Source organism: Pteropus medius, unplaced genomic scaffold (genome assembly GCF_902729225.1).
Source record: "Pteropus medius unplaced genomic scaffold, Ma_sr-lr_union100, whole genome shotgun sequence".
Classification (NCBI taxonomy): Eukaryota; Metazoa; Chordata; class Mammalia; order Chiroptera; family Pteropodidae; genus Pteropus; species Pteropus medius.
Genome location: NW_024342467.1, coordinates 7474247 through 7491519, shown reverse-complemented (window position 1 = coordinate 7491519; position 17273 = coordinate 7474247). Strand labels below are relative to the sequence as shown.

Genomic DNA, 17273 nt, shown 5'->3' with positions numbered 1-17273 from the left:
ATTGCAGTCTGAAACATTTCACAAATGCTCATGCTACTTTCTTGATTCTCAATGGCACAGTTTGATTTTAAATTCAGAATAACAGAAAGCAAGGGACAGGAGACCTTAAGAAAATGTAAGTAAAGCAGCACTGAAAGATGCCTTCAATCAGGGGCACAATTACTCTGTGTTTAAAGAAAAAATCTTAATCTATAATGTCATCTTGTACAATTGATACTACATTTTTACAATTACAACCCAATTTAACCGATAATGTCTAATCGTTAACAGTAGTAATATTACAGCAAGGTTTTGCTACTTGTCCCAAAATCTAAAATTAAAAAGATGTTTCTATTTTCATACATTTCTGCCATTTATTTTCAGCAATGCACATAACGATAGTCCATAACATGTCGATTCATGGCTAGTTACCTAATTATTGGGTTTTGCCTTCATAGCTCTAGACTTGAGTGGCAAAGTGAATCTCAGATGGAAATATGACTTGGCTTCCAAAATATCATCATTAAATACTTTCTTAAAATTTAAACTACTCTCTTTGCCATTCAATCTTTTTAATAACTTCCTAACCATAATATATTCTTCAAACATTATGAAAGCTTTGTTATCTGAACAGTTATAAAGAAAATTAATATACATTTCTATGTTGATATGTACTAGTTTCCAATTATTGTATCACCATTCCTAATGAGCCACATTAAACCAAAGTTATCACAACGATAGTTGCATAACTGAAATACGGTCATTTGAAGAACTCTCCTAAAATGTTTCAGGGGTATCAGCCTCTACACATACATGCACAAATGTGTGTGCACATGCACATCACAGACTACATAAGGTTCCCTTTCCTCGTGGCCAATAAATCAACAGATTACCAGTCCTGTTCACATCTTTAAGGGACAAAATTGATACAAGATTTTACACAAATGAAGACCATGTTTTAGCTACTCAGAAAAGAAAGAGGGGCCAGTGGAGGAACATCTGTCAATGAGCATAAACAATTTATTCTTAAATATTTCCACACTTCTTTATACAAATGGGTTTCAAAGAAAGAGACTATTTTCTTAGAATAGGGATGTTTTCCCCTAGTATATTATTCATCCTTACAATAAGCCTGAACTAAATATAAGAAACTGGCCTTCAAGTGGGTAAATAAATGAAAAGGGTGGGGGGAGGATGCTGATTGTGAATACAGATTACCAAAGCAGATATAGAATTAGATCTGCTTTCATTAATAGTTTCGACTACTTTGCACATTAATTCGCCTATTCTGTAAAAATTTATATGTGCACATTTAAAGAGATAAGCACAAGCACAGCAAGAGCAAAGTTGCTACTATGAATCTTCTACCTATTGAGGTCTAAAAATTGTTGTTTTGGCTCTTTTTTAAACTAAATTTATAGGGGTGACATTGGTTAATAAAATTATATAGGTTTCAAGTATATGATTCAATAATACATCATATGTATACTGCATTGTGTATTCACCACCCAAAGTCAAATCGCCTTCTGTCACCATATATTTGGCCCCCTTTACCCTATCTACCTCCCCGCTACCCCCTTTCTCTCTAAACTACTGTCTATGTCTATGAGTTTTTATCTTGTTTGTTTGTTGCTTTCAGTTTTAAATCCCACATATGAGTGAAATCATATGGCTGTTTAGCATGATTTTCTCAAGATCCAACTATGTTTTTGCATCTTCCTTGAGCTACATGGATCCACAATAAGGGACTTTGAATCTTTGCTTCAAAATGATCACCTCTGACGACCAGTTGATCAGCTGCCTGCAAGTAAGTTGCTGCTATAATATCCTGGGATATAACAACAGCCCAAGGGACTGATATCTTGCAAAGTCTTAGCTTGCCCTTGCAGCCAAGGAAAGAAGGCAGTATCACATTACATTGTCCCAACCCACATTGCTCTCATTAACATGATTGGGGTGGTGAATCCATAAGTCCTTTAAGCATTCCACCTACATGGCCTGTTCCATAGTAATATGTGGAAAACCAGCAGAACTTACAACTCACAAAGAAATTGCACGAGGATTATTACCTCTGATCTTCACAACAACCCTTTGGAGTATACTGAGTAAGCCATTATTATTCCCATTTTACAGATGAGGAATTTGAGGCTTAGAGAGTTTCAGGAACTTGTTCATAGACATGCTGGTGGTAAATGAGGGCCTAGCCATTGAATAGACTGAACTCAGTCACAAAAGATAATAAATCAAAAAAATTGGAACAAATATCTACAAGAATTCTCACAGTATAAGCTTTCAAATCTCACTTAGACTTCATGTTCCTACTACAAGCTGTCTGTTGGTTTTTTAACTATAGTCTAAGCTTCTTATTACAGTTTTTTTTTTCCTTTTGGGCAATTGGTATTATCTCAGACAGTGTGCTACTAAAAAAGCAGAGTACGTTGTAGTCTATGTAGCTAACAAAACTATGTATCTCTAATATATCTTTCCCAGACTTAGGGCAAGTCATAATGCACAGTTCAGTCTACAAAGCCATTCACACTCATCTGCAGGTCTTTCTCTTCTTAGATGGAGTCATCAGCCCCAATTCCTTTATGGAACAGACTTCATGAGCTGACTCAATTCACTGTACATATAGTTTATTGGTAGAATAAGCGTACTGTGCCAGTTCAGAGTATCAGGAGATTCATCAGACCCAGTCTCTCTCTTATGCCTCAAAACCTGAGATTCTGCCATAATTTCATCTTTAGAGAAAAATACTAGAAAATTGCTCTTAACATTCTATTCAATTCAACAAACTTTTATTGGCTACATCTAAGACATTCTGTTACCCATATGGAAACCTCAGATTCTATTTCATTTCTCTCTTTCTTCCATTTCCCATACATAGTCACCAAAGCCAGTACATTGATGTCTTAAAAAAATACCTTTCATATCTGGGCCCTCCTTTCCATTTCAATGAATGCTGTCTTGGCTCAAGCAATCATTCGTTCTTGATTAGATTCTTTATCTAGCCTTCTATCTGGTATCCCTGCCTCTAGGGAATGTCTGAATGAATGAGTAAGTAAATAAAATCTGGTGACCTGCAAACTCCTTAATTGGCATTCAAGTTTCTTCATAAGTTGTTTCCTCCCACCCCATTTTTCTCTCCTTCCTTCTTTCCCTCACATATAACTCCTATGGTTCCAGGCAATCTCATTATTCCTAGAGTGACATTCGACGTCATTAACTACTGCTGAGGTACAGGCACAAACAAATCAGAATAACACTGTACTAAGGCTGCATACATCAGCTGACCAAGTCCTGATTATTCCTGTATAGTATCATTCACATTCACAGTTCCATGCTTTTGTTCCTTTCTCTGCAAAGGATACTATCGCTTCTTCTGTACCTCCCAGCTCAAATTCTTTAAGGCCATGTTCAAATGGGAATTCTTAACCAATACTCCAAGTAAAAGGTCAGCTTCCTCATCTATGTTCCCGCTTTGTCTTGTACTGTACCTACCTATATTACCGTCCCTAATGTTAGATAATAATAATACCTTGTATGTTCATGAAGTGCTTTTATTCACCATGAAACTACATTCTACATTCCTCAGTTCAAGGATTGCACTATATTCATCTCAGTAATTTCCACACCTAGCACAATGTCTAGTACATGTAGGTACAGAATAAATTCTTGATGGATGAATAAATCAACAAAGGGGAAGGGCTAAGCCAATGAATCTGTAGTTGCCTCTGGGTCAGAATCATCTATCCAACTTGTAGTATAGCATTTTGAAGGACTAGAACACAGTTCTTCGACATAGATCAAAAAAAGAAAGAAAAATACCCTAGAGTTTAGGCTACCATATAGAAAGAGCAGATTCAGGAGGGGTAGGAACTTTCTGGATCAGGGAACGACATCAGACACCCAGAAACAAATTTGCCCCTGAATTATGTTGTTCAAGATACTGTTATTCCCTAGGCTATGAAACTGAAGTGATTTCTCTGATCATTCAGCTTCTCGCCTTCTGATTAGGTTCAGTTTTTCTCCTCCAAAAGAAACCTACTTCTTTATTAGACAAGCTCTACAACCTCACAATTACATCAAAATAATCAAACCACTATTCATCAAGACACAGGAGAATGGGATACAGAGATTTAAGGATAATTGTTTCCTTCAACTTTAGTAGCGGAAGCAGGACTATGCAAATAATGCTCCTGACAATACTTAACTTGTCAGGAGCAACACACTGGGAAACTATTGGGCACAGACAGGAGCCACACCAATGATACGGTCAGTGGTTTAACCTTCTCTAATACCAAAGCAGACACCTGGTACTCAGACTAAACACCTAGCAAAACTGGCACATCAGCTCCTTTAGGCTCACACTGGTCTCCAGGCAGTTACCTATGAGATACTATTAATTTCAACTCCTGTCCACTTGCCAGATACTTGCTGGTTTCACCCTTAGAGTATAGCTAAGAGCAGAATGTGTCACCCTGAGGAGCACAAATCTCGTAAGTATTTTCCATGCTTACATTTTAAAATCAAATAATAAGCTCCCTTCTAAGACTTTTAGGAGAAATATTTAAGCACAGGCTACATTGTAGGGTGTAATATAGAGTAGGGAACGCAGCTTGGGAGGTTAGTTATGCATATATTTTGCATATTTAAGATAGGATTCAGTAGTCTATACTATAAATATAATTCAATGGTAACATCTAAAAATACGTAACATAATCAGGAATGGTCTGCTGGATATTTTATTTCATAAGAAAAAATTCTGCCAACTACAGTACCTGCACTAATAAAAATAGACTTTTCTATATCTAAATCTAAATTTCTATATCTAAATCTTGATTTTTAAAACACTGGGCTTAGCCCCAGGGTCTCCGGTGTCCAAGTCATATCTCAAACAGTTTCTATATAATAAAGAGCATTTTATGAAAAAGCTTCCCTCACTGATTTTTATTGGATCATCTTTGAAGGCCCCTACCCACAACTTCCCTGTTTGAACGGTAGGGATCAGGGAGTCACAGCCACCGTTATCATCAGTTTGTGTTTAAAACGAGATTCACAATGCCTAGGAACTGCAGGACATACAAGGCTCCTTTTCAGTCATGGCAAAGGGGTTGTTAAAAAAAAAAATAAAAAATCTTTGTCTACCTGTAAATACGCACGATAAAGAAGTCCAAAATAGAATTGTAAAAAGGAAGTAATAGTCCGAAGTGAAGGAACTTGTAACAGACAACCTCTGATACCTGTGCAGCAGGAGGGCTTTGTAACTTGTACACTATAACCTTCCCTGTGGAAAACCGCCCGGTCGAACATGCTTAAAAGAACTCGGCTCCAGGTCTACTACACTGCTAGTGTGGAGACCTGGGCTATGATCAGCTAGCAAAATACAAAAGGTCTTTACTGCAATTTAGATGGATTTGGTTCTCTTTTTCAAACTTCAATATTGAATACATATGTTTTTAATGTCTGTGATTTCGTTAATGCTGCAACCTATCTCTTGGAAATCTGATAATCCCTTCACGCAAGCAAAGTGCCCATGTGAAACGTCTCACTAGCTGGGGTCTAGAAGTCAATTAACCTTTCTGAGCTTCAGTTGCTTAAACATGAAGTATTTCACTTACTAGGTCGTTCTGAGGCTTGGAGGAAAAAAAATGTAATCAGGAAGGAGAAGATGTTCAAAAATGTTGGCTGTGACTATCATTATTAGTATAGAAACTGTATTTTCCTTCAGGCCAACTTCCATCCCTGGAGAAAATAGTGACGCACGGTACCTCTCACCCTGAAACAGAGTTCTGCCACACAGCTATTAATCTTTCCCACTCCACTTGGGTTACAACAAGGATCTAATCACCACAGCTTTTTTCCTTTCTTTGCTTCATTCTTTTAGAAGGCAGTGTGTACTCTAAGGAAATATACTCCTATGATCATTTGCTTGTGAATATACCACATTTACCCTAACCTTTCAGTGAAATTACTGTTATTAAAAAATATCACTTGGGAATTGATGGAAAGAAAAACAAGAATATCAAAAACAGTAAGTTAGGAATAACTACCATTTTGTAGAAATTTGAAGAAAAACATGAAGTATATCCCTGAGTACTGTAAAAATCCTTCTATAAATAACTTTTCTATGTTTTAACAGAACACCTCGGAAATTTCAATAGACTAAGGCATCTATCTTGAGAAAGATTTCACTCACCATTTTACTTACTCCTCTATTTATTGCTAGTGGTCAGTCCAATTTTAAGCAAGCTAAGACACATCTCCAAACATGGATAAATATGCACATCAAGTGAAGAAATGACAATAGCAGGACACTCACACGATGAAGAAGGAAACAGGGTAAGCCATGAGCTCCCAAAGCCACTGACAAAGGATATGAGGTGCATAGAACGCCCTCGCCAACCAACACCCACGTTATCACTGACTCCTTTTACTCTGCATCCCTCTATCTTTGACCCGCTTTTCCACTAGCCTTTTCCAGGATCTCTTCCAATTGAATAAGTCATTTACCTCTTTCATACCTTTCCAAAGAACCTCCCCTTGACTAATGAGTTGAACCAACCTCCCATCTCCATCTCCTTCTCACCCACTGCCAAAGAATTCTGTTTTATAACAAAGATTCATCTCAATTCCATCCCTCTCTGATTCTTTACTCACCTATACTTTTCCTTTTTCTACACAGGCTTCTTTTGAACACACACCAATATTTTAGGATACACCTAAATTTCCAGAATACATCGATAGGTAAGAAGTGAATCTTTGAACTTCACCCTACCAATAAGTATTGATTTTTCTAACCTGCATAACCTTTAATATTTGTATTGAGGTTATGATCAACCGAGGTTCATGCTATGGAACTTTGTGGGCTGTATTTAGCACAGGGGCAAGTTTTGACCATGCTTGAATTTAACACATACTAACTTATTGAATGCTTACTGAGAATGTTCAGTACAAAGCTGAGAGGGTAGCTCAGATAGATCCCGTCTCAGATTTCACACCAGGAATTTCTCAGTCCTTTCCAAGGACTCTTCTAAAAATGCAGTCGTATCTAAGACCCCTGCCCCCCGCCCGCCCCCCGGATCACTGGGCTAAATTACGAAAACAAAATAACAAAGCATACAGAGATAGTAACACAGTGAAAAAAAGTACACTGGTTTTGGAGCCTGACAGACCTTAATACAAATTCCACTTTTGATTTTCTTGCTATATTTTCACTGGCAAATTACTTTACCACTCTGACCTTCAGCTTGCTCGCAGATAAGTTGCTGGCTCTAATACCTCCTTGCAAGATCACTAGGGACAAATGACAATATATTTAAAATACTTAGCATAGTGCTCAATAAATGTGAGATATTATGATTGTCAGAGCCCTTGTGTTGCAAATTGCCCCTCCCTCCGCCGCCCCCCCCCCACCCCGGAACTGTGAAACACTGCAGCTCTAAAAGGTATTACTTCTTAAAAGGAACAGGATAGCACAAGCGCTATAGGAATTTGGAGAAGAGTTTTTTCATTGTAATTAGAAGTAGAAGGGAAAGAAACTATGGAAGAGCTGCCACGCAGCTTTAGGATACTAAATTTTATTCAAACATGCACGATTGGCAAAAAAGTCCTCCTTTCCTGGAAGTTCCCGAAGTCCTAACCTCAATGATTTGTAAATAGTTTCAAGAAACAATTGTAAAATTACCTTGCTGGGTCCTTCAACCATTTCATGATTAAAATGATTTATTTTTGTACTCCCATATCATAAAATATGTTCAATGTTGAGATTATCCTTAAAATTACTCTAAGCTCTGTGCCAGAACAGGATGTTAGTAGTTTGTTTTATGTCACACACTCCATTTCCAACAAGATGGTAGAATTTTATAGACACTGCTTCTCAAGTATACTATGTTCTTTATATACAAAATGATAATGCTGACCTCTGTCCAGGAGGGGGGAACTCTTTGAGTCACTATACTACTATTACTGATGGGTTGCAGCTTTTCTATCATCTCTTGGAAAAACCATGTGAAAGGGTGTCCACTGAGAGTCAGGAAGGCTGCCTTTAGGAAAGATGAAGATTCATCTGCTCCAGGAAGCTAACTGGCTCATGATGGGATCAAGCCTCTTGATCCCATTAGCAAAACACACTAATCATTTAAGGCAACTCAGAGCCAATCCTATTAAACCTGATTATTCTCGTGAAGAATAAAGAACAATGAATACTCCAATTTAAAAAAATGGAGAGAAATTTCAAATTATAAAATCTGTAAAATCAGGTAGCAACAATTACTGAGCACAAAAATATAATCTCAACTCAAAACAGGCTCAGCACTCAATCCACAGGACATTTATTTCCTCTGAGTGAGAAAGCCTCCTTTAAAACTGAGTAACTATAAAAACAAAGGAGGCTAAAACAACTCATTTTATTGCAGGCAACTGTTATTAATGTTACATAAGGGAAGAGATACAGCCTTTGCTTTCATATTCCAGTTCTACAGGAAAAAAATATGCATATATACATATATATTAAAATAGACTGAGACAGATCAACACATATAAATAGCTCAATGCAACATCTGTAGCAGTCCTTAAGATTGTATTAAAGTTCTTGCTGTTCATCAGGTTGGTAAATCATATCAGCTCCTAGTTATTTAAATTGCCAGTTGCTGGGCAACCACTTCTACTGTCAACTGTCATTCACTCTTAAGTTCCTCTGCAATACTCCTTTGAGAAAAAAAAAAAATAGTGAACATTATTGAGATGCTTATTTTGAGCATAAGAAATGTACTTAACTTTATCCCTGAGCTTAGAGAGTCTGAGAATTGAGTGATAACATGAGAAAATAAACATGTTGAGTGATCTGGAGGAGGGGCAGTGTATGATACAGGTAGTGATGTGGGTGAATACCGAGACAGAAAAGTTGAGGGAATTTGCTGAAGTAATGTTTGTGACAGAAGCCTTCCAAAAGAAAATAGGCACTCTGGTGGGGGGCGGGGGCAAGAATTGATTCTCAACAAAACTGATGTCTAGTTATTTCTGTTAGCATGTGACCATCATTTAAAGATGAATAAGTGTTATAGTCGCAGTAATCAACTACTCCTTGCTTCGGATACCACTTATTTGTTTCCTGGATAGTTAGAAACAAAGTGATTTGCTACCATCTCATAAAAATTTCTACTATGTAAATGTTGTTTTATTTTCTTGGATGTAAATCAGCATCCATCATTTTACTCAGTCCAAGAGTTGTTATCTACCAGTAGTATAAAATTTCTCTTCAGGATAAGGCAAGCTCCTCAGCCATGAAGATAATATAATGCAGTATCTATGCAGTTTACTCTGTCAATACAAGCAGTTTTCGAATTGCTGCCTCCTGTCTCTCTGGGACTCAATTTTGGACCAGATCACCTCTAAAGTTCTTCCTAGCAATAATACTTCATAAAGCCATCAATCTTTAAATTACACAGTTCTCAGTTGTAGCTTATATAAAACTGAGCCAACCCAATAAATCAAGACTTGTTTGTGTTGCTACATGTCATATATACATGTAGAGACAAAGAAAATTATTAAAATGTATAATTTTATTTAAAAACTAAAGAGAGATATCTTTATGACTTCAAGGAGGATATTATTTTTTAAACAACACAGATTTGTCGACTTTGAAATTAAAACCTTTGTTCAATAAAAGAAATTCTTGAATAAAAATGTAAAGATAAAAATGCAAGGAAAAAATAGTGCAATGCAAATAACCAACAAAGAATTAATAATGGTAATATTTTTAGAACACCCATAAATCAGTAAGAAAATAAAACAAAACAAAAAAGAACAATTTAGAAATAGGGATAGGAAAGGAATGAACAATGACCGAAAAGGAAAACTTCAGCAATCAATAATTATATAAAAAGATGTTCAATGAGATACCAATTACACCCATTGGATTGAATATCCTTTTAAAATCTTATAATCCTAGTGTTGGCAAGAATATGGAACAACTGAAATTGTCATTCACTTTCAGAGAGAGTGTAAATGCACCATTTAAAATAGCAATTTGAAGCTATCTAGTCAAATGAAAGATTTAGCATACCCCATGACCTGTGGTAGGCAGAATAATGGTCCCCCTACAGATGTTCATGACCTAATCCCCAGAATCTGTGACTATGTTACCTTACATAACAAAAGAGAATTAAGGTTGCTGATGGAATTTGGGTTGCTACTAAATGACTTTAAAATGGGGAAATTATCCTGGATTATTCAAGTAGGCCTAGGTATTCAAAAGAGTTCTTAAAAGTGAAAAAGGCAGAAGAGAGTCGGATGGAGATGTGACTAAGGAATAATAAACAGAGAGATGCAGCATCGTTGGCTTTGAAGACAGAGGAATGAGGCCATAATACAAAGAATGTGAGCATTTTCTAGGAGCTTTAAAATGCAAAAATCTAATTCTCCCCTAAAGGATCCATAAGAAACGCAGCCCTGACAACACCTAGATTTTAGCCCATTAAGACCCATGTCAGACTTCTAATCTCCATAACTGTAAGATCATAAATTTATGTTGTTTTCAGCAAGCACTTTGGGAGAAATTCATTTCAGAAGCAATAGGAAACCAATAAATGACCCAGCAATTCTATTCCTAGTAAAATTTTCCCATGGGCAATCACAATAATGTTCATAGCAAAACTATTTAGAATAGAAATTCTGGAACCAGTCTTCATCAACAAAAGGATAGCTATATGACTACCGTGGAAATCTATTTAATAGAATAGTATATAGTAATTAATATATAAGACCTGGAGCTATACATGTCAACATGATACATCTCAAAACTTATGGCAAATTAATGAAATAATAAGCTAAAACATGGTTTTTTATAATATACCATTTATATAAGATTTAAAAACATACAAAATGATGTGATGATATTTGCAGATAAATATATTGTAGTTGAAGAATAAATAAAGGGATGGGAACAATAAAACACCATCTTCAAGATAGTGGCTACCCCAGAGGAGTGACTGAATTGTAGAGTGTTTCAATATTAAATGCTTTATTTCATGAAACAAAAAAAGCCTTAAGGTAAGTAAAACAATATATTAAGATCTGTCAAGTCCATAGTGAGGAGATGAATATTAAATTTATTATCCATATTTTCTGTTCTACTGAAATATTTCATAATAAAAAAATAAACAACATATGCTACAATGATGTATTTTCCAGGTTCCACTGGCAAACAGACAACTGATGCCTCTCAAGTTCACAGAAAATGATCTCACCCAAGGAAGTATCCCTATGAACTTGCTAATTAAAAGACAAAAATATCAAAAAGCAAATATCAATATTTGACCCAATTTTTGTAACCTTCCAATGTACACTGAAACAAGCATATTTTTATTTTTCCATTTATTTTAAGCAATTTCATCTTCTGTCTCAAAGTCAAGAGGTAATTCGCATTGAAAGGATTTTTTCTGCATGTCTCCAAATAGGCACACCCAGCTGTGAAGAGTCTATTTGTAAGTAGATATTTATAAAATGGACCATAATAAATATGCTGTCACTTTTCAAACAAAAAAGTGAGATTGTCCATTTAGAAATACAGTGTTTAAATAAGTTGTTAAATAGACAAAATAATGTTCTGCTTACTATTGTCAAAACCCTCCATCAATAAAGATTAATAAGCCTATTAGCTAAAGGCACAAATACTGAGGAAAAAATATAAATGTACTTTTTGTGATTTAATACTTTTCCTTTATTATTTATACTGTCATCCAATATATTTCGATTCCTATTTTCCTCTTCTTTAAGTGGCAATGTCTGTCTAATGCCCAAGGACATAATGAGAAGATTAGGAAATGACTATTCTGCTTCTTGGGGAAATGTAAAAAATGTGGGGGTTTTCCATTTTGACTGCTTTTACTCCTGAATGGAAAACTTCAACTCTTGCTCTAGGAAACATTCATAACCTAAAATACTGGCACTAAACTGTTTTTGCTAGAAGGGAAAAATAAACACAAGAATAATCTAAGAATAATGTATAACTTAAACATCTGACATGGATAGTATGGCATGGATAAAGTAGAAGCATTGTATTGCAACCCATTGTTATTCAAATAAAGCTTACTTCATCTCTTAAAAAGCCAAAGTCCTTTTCTTTCGAGCCTTAGAAAAACTAAATTGATTATATTTAGTTCTGGGTGGCACATAATTTAATACTTGTGCCTGCCAAAACACCAACCACTACTAAAAGGCAGTAATAGCAGCTCTAAAGAAAATCATGTTTCTTTGTTGTTTTCCTGTCCAAGCCAAACCCAAGCCCAAATAAGTGTATGCCTCAATTAACAATTCAGAATATCAAAAATAAGGATTGCCATATTACTCTGCTTAAACAAAAAAGATAAACATACTATTCCAGTTTTCTTTAATTTACATAACACTACTTAGGGTACTAATGGACTAAGAACTATTACCTAATAAATAATGACAAGAAATATCCCAGCCAGATGTAATCTTATAATCAAAGCTTGTCCCTTTAATTGATGCTATGCATTTATGCAAAGCATTACTGCATTTAGCATTCCAGAATCATTTTGTAGTCTTTCTTTCTCAAAAATATCTTCTCCCTTTCTTGATCTTTTTCTCTTTTTTCTGTTTCCTTTTTCTCCAACCAATCAGCATGAAGCGCCTTTAGTTGATAGATCTACATTCTTACATATTTTCTATGTGTCCCTTCTCCAGAGAAATGTCATCTCTTGTTCCATTCAGTTTTCCTAAGAGGTCTTTCTCTTGGTTGGATCATTTCTTCTTCAAGCACCTATTTCTATTCCTTCTAGGTCAAGCTCCCAACATAACACTATAGGGATCACTGAAACCATTTTGGCTGATTTTCTAGCCTTTCAAGGAAATCTCCCACTGACTTTTGTCACTTCTATCTGAACAAAGCTCCTGTCAAAGACTCACCAAATTCATTCTATTGATGAGTAAACTGCAAAAATTTTAAAGATGTTCTCCACATATTTATTGGTCTACTTCAGTCTTCTGTGGGTGATCTAGAGTCTGTTATGTTGTACATTCATTCAATTATTTGAATACCATTATATTTTCTTCAAATCTTAATTATTACCCTATCTTCACCTTTAGCTCCATAAATATGCAGATCTCACTACCAATTGATATTAATCAAAGATATGATTGGCATTTGCCTGAATAATACATTGGCATATGTGAAATAACAAATCTGTTACCAGTTCAGTCACCCTACTGTACCCAATCCCATCATCTCATCACCCTGGCTTACTTCAAATTATTTATCTCCATGTGAAATTATTTTGCTTATGTGTTGCTTCTGCTAAGTGTTGCTTCTGTCTCTATCGCCAGACCACAAACTCCTTGAAAGTAAAGATGATGTCTATATAATTTAGAGGAATCAGAGAACAGTGCCTGGCATGTAATAGATAGTCTATATATACTGTTGACTGTTCAAATAAAATCTACTGAAAATATTGCTTCTCAATATTGCTTCTCATTATTTTTGCCTGACATATATTCAGGATCGTTTACTGATCTAAAAAATACAATGCCTAACTGCTGGTCATAAATCACAGAAATAAAATTAGTGAAACTTTGAGGATAGGAAGTATTCCCAGGGTGACAACCTGAGATCTAGAGGCGGCACAGGAAGATGTCATTCAAAATACATATTTATAATAAACACGTATTACCACATCATCTTTCCGTTTCACTTTTTTCGAGGTTTGGAACTTCAAGGGGGTTGGACAAAAGGTCCTATAGATGCAGGGAACAGATTGTGTGAATATCATGGAAGAAAAAGGACACTGTACGAACTGCTGTCAACTGAGATGATGGTTGAGAAGACAGGGAGGAGAAAGACGAGGAGGGAGGCTGTGGCGTTACCACAAAAAGGAAGGCAATGGAAGTCAGTGGAAGGATTTAAACAAGAGTAGGAGCTAACGAGGCTAACAGAAAAAAGAATATGCTAGGCTCATAATGATGCATATCGCAGAGGAGGGTATGATTAAGGGCAGGAAGACTGGGTGGGAAGCATCAACAGCGTTCCACACATAAGATGAAGGAAAACTAAACAAGGATAATGAGAGTGGGGTGGACAAGAGAGAATGGTGCACAGGGAAATTCAAGGAAGTAGGACCAACAGGACCAAATGATAAATGGTTGAGTAAAAGGCTAAATCAAAGATGACCTCCCCTCCCCACCCCTAACCCCCACCTCCTCCCACCTACCCCCCTCCCCCTCACCCCCCACCCCCCAGCTTTCTGATTTGGTGGAACAGAAGGAGGTCCCAGTCATAGAAATCAGGAATAAAGAATGAGGAACAGGCTACTCAGAAGCCTTTAATTTCCCTGAACCGAGGGAAGGAAGTACATCAGTATGTTAATAAGTCCCCTCTGAGAACTGGTATTTAAGGTGATTTATCTTCTTTAGGCTTTTTTTAATTTTCAAGTTTTCTTTAAAAAAATGTGTTATCCTTAATTAGAAAATGTTTCTATTTCCAATTTTTTTTCAATTCTATTATTTTGTTATATCCGACTGAAGATTATAAAAGTCTTTATGATCAAAACCGGGTATGACATGTAAATAGATTTAGGGGTTAGGAGATTTCTTTTCTTTTCTTTTTTCTTTTCTTCTCTTCTCTTTCTTTTCTTTCTTTCTTTCTTTCTTTCTTTCTTTCTTTCTTTCTTTCTTTCTTTCTTTCTTTCTTTTTTTCTTTCTTTTCTTCCTTCTTTTCTTCCTTCTTTTCTTTTCTTCCTTCCTTCCTTCCTTCCTTCCTTCCTTCCTTTTATTTTTACATAAGTATAACCAGCTATGACACTACCAGGTGATCCTTGTCAACTTGGGCTTTTTCTCTTCATCTGCCACATGCCATAGAATTTTTGGGTAATGCGTTCTGTTAGGACATGTCATGCACAGCCACACTCTGCACTAAATTAATATGGAAAACAAAAAGGACACGGATTTCTCGTAAACTAATTACATTGCTTACAATTTTTACTTTGTTATAGCAACAACTCATCTTACCTACTTAACATCTTGACATGGCAATTTAAACAGATTCTGCCATTCTGCCAATAAACAGACCTTATTTAACACGTCATCTTCATAAGCAGACTGACCACAAGCATTATACAGAGTTCGGTCAAAAGCATCTTAATGTAGTTGGTTGTGTGATAAGGGTTAACAAGTATTATAACTCCATCCCCTGATTTCTTTGAAGAATTTTTTTTACCGGTTTTAGAAAGAATTATTAGTAGTATTTGCTACAAAATGCAAATATGGCACTGCAGAGATTTATTCATTCAACAACAGGTCTAGGTGCACGGAACACACCAGTTTACAAAAGGGGGTGGAAAAAACTCCCCAACTTCTTGTAGCTTACATTTGGGTGAGAAAACAGCAGAGGGCAGAGTTTTGGAAGTATTTCCACTAGGTTGCCATAAACCTGTGGGATCTAAAGAGTGAGATTGATTAGTCAATGGCCAGGCCACCGTGAACGTGCCCGATCTTGTCTGATCTTGGAAGCTAAGTGGGGTCGGATCTGGTTAGTACTTGGATGGGAGACCACCTGGGAATACCAGGTGCTGTAGGTGAAAAAAAAAAAAAAAGTGAGATTAAAGGACATTGGTGGAACCAAATCTACCTAACAACTAAATCCAGTGCTTCTGTGGATGCTGCTGATATAATGGAAAATTTTAAGGGAAGAGGGCCCTCCCTCAGCAGGTGCCATGTTTGCTACTATAAATATGCTCCACAGACTTGGGGGCAGGAGAGCTGGAGTCACAAGATGTTAACATAAAACTGAATACTCTTGACATGCCAAACCTCCTGGGACAGGGATTGACTGAGTTCAGCTTCAAAGGAGGTAAAAATCTGTCACCCTATGGGCCACCAGGGAAGGGGGTCCCAGGATAGGGCGGGCTGGAAGGCTATCTGATTGGCCTCAGATGCACCGGTCCCAGAAAGGACAAAGACTATATGGCTGCTTGTCCCTTCTGCTAGAAACGAAGAGACAGCAAAGGACTTAACAGAACTCTGACTAATTGTCTTGCATAATGAAGTTACGGACAACAAAATTCTACGCGATGACATTGACCTCATCCCAGTAACAACAGAACTGATGTCTCTATAGTAAGACTCTAGTGTATTTAAACTTCAAATGCGTTATTTTCAACGAAGAGAAGAATCTCAGAGATAAGAATGAGAACTGCCAGTAACATGGGAAGGATGAATAGAAGTAAGGGGTCCCCTCAGGGGGTTACTCTGCTCTAAGAGACAGAAGAATAACTCCTAAACAGACAGCAGGTGGGGCAGAAATTCTTCAGGTAGGACTTTTTACTCAATTAGGATTTAGGGAAAAGTCCTGAGACAATCAAGGACTAGGGTCCATTCAATAAATTGAGAACCCAAGGATTTGTGTGGGTAAATCATGATGCAATGAACTGAAAGGGTGTTCTGTATTCCAAACTCTGCTTACACTAAGATATTTAAAATCTATACATCTATAAAGATATTCAAAATCTATAAATGTATTTATTTTAATAAATAATACCTTAGAACAGAAAACTGTGGTTATTTCAACTTGTTAATAATGAAGTGATATAAGTAACTAAGAAGAAAGGATACATAAAAGTGCAGAGGTAAAAGTCAAGCTCCCATCCGCCCCTCCGCCACCTATCCCTCAACTACTCTGAGAGCCCCACAGACATCCCACCAGAAAATACGAATGAGCTTCAAGTGCCCTCGCTGTGTACCGTTTTATACCATGAACAAGGCTGCCTCAATATCAACACCGCAAGTACCTCGGCATCACGAAAATTTGCTCTATTTATTCAGAAATCTTAGTCCTCCCCTGGCCTTTCTGAACGCCAAAGTTTTAAAGTATTTACTATGCAAAATTTCCTACCCAACCAGCAGCTCAGGAAGCAGAGCCCTGCCTGTGGGCTCTGGTAGGTTTTTAGATTCCGAATACCTGGGATCAAAGGCAGGCTTTTCAGATGATTTTAAAGCCGTTGCTCAGATGCCCAAGAAATGTTCCAGGTTTTTACATTTGTCACCAGACATGAGAGGAAAGAAATCTTTTTTTTCAAATAGATAATATTTTTTCAGTCTTGAAAGTGCTTTTAAGAAGCCATAATCACCTCACTCAGATGTACTGTAACTGGCAAGGTTACGAGGGAACAATACAGTTTACTTTTGAAAGGACTCTTGCAAAATATTCATTACCAGACAATAGAAGTTGAGCTTCAGCAGGGCCCTCCGTTCAATTTTAAAATACTTGAAGCCCCATGTGG

At 36.6% G+C, this 17273-nt stretch overlaps 1 protein-coding gene and 1 pseudogene across 3 annotated transcripts in view; one reads left to right on the top strand and one right to left on the bottom strand.

The window, feature by feature from the left end:
* Window positions 1-17273, bottom strand: part of HDAC9 (histone deacetylase 9) — an 829181-nt gene that overhangs the window by 763820 nt on the left and 48088 nt on the right. The window lies entirely within an intron of this gene.
* LOC120602609 (uncharacterized) lies at window positions 15454-15572 on the top strand (annotated as a pseudogene).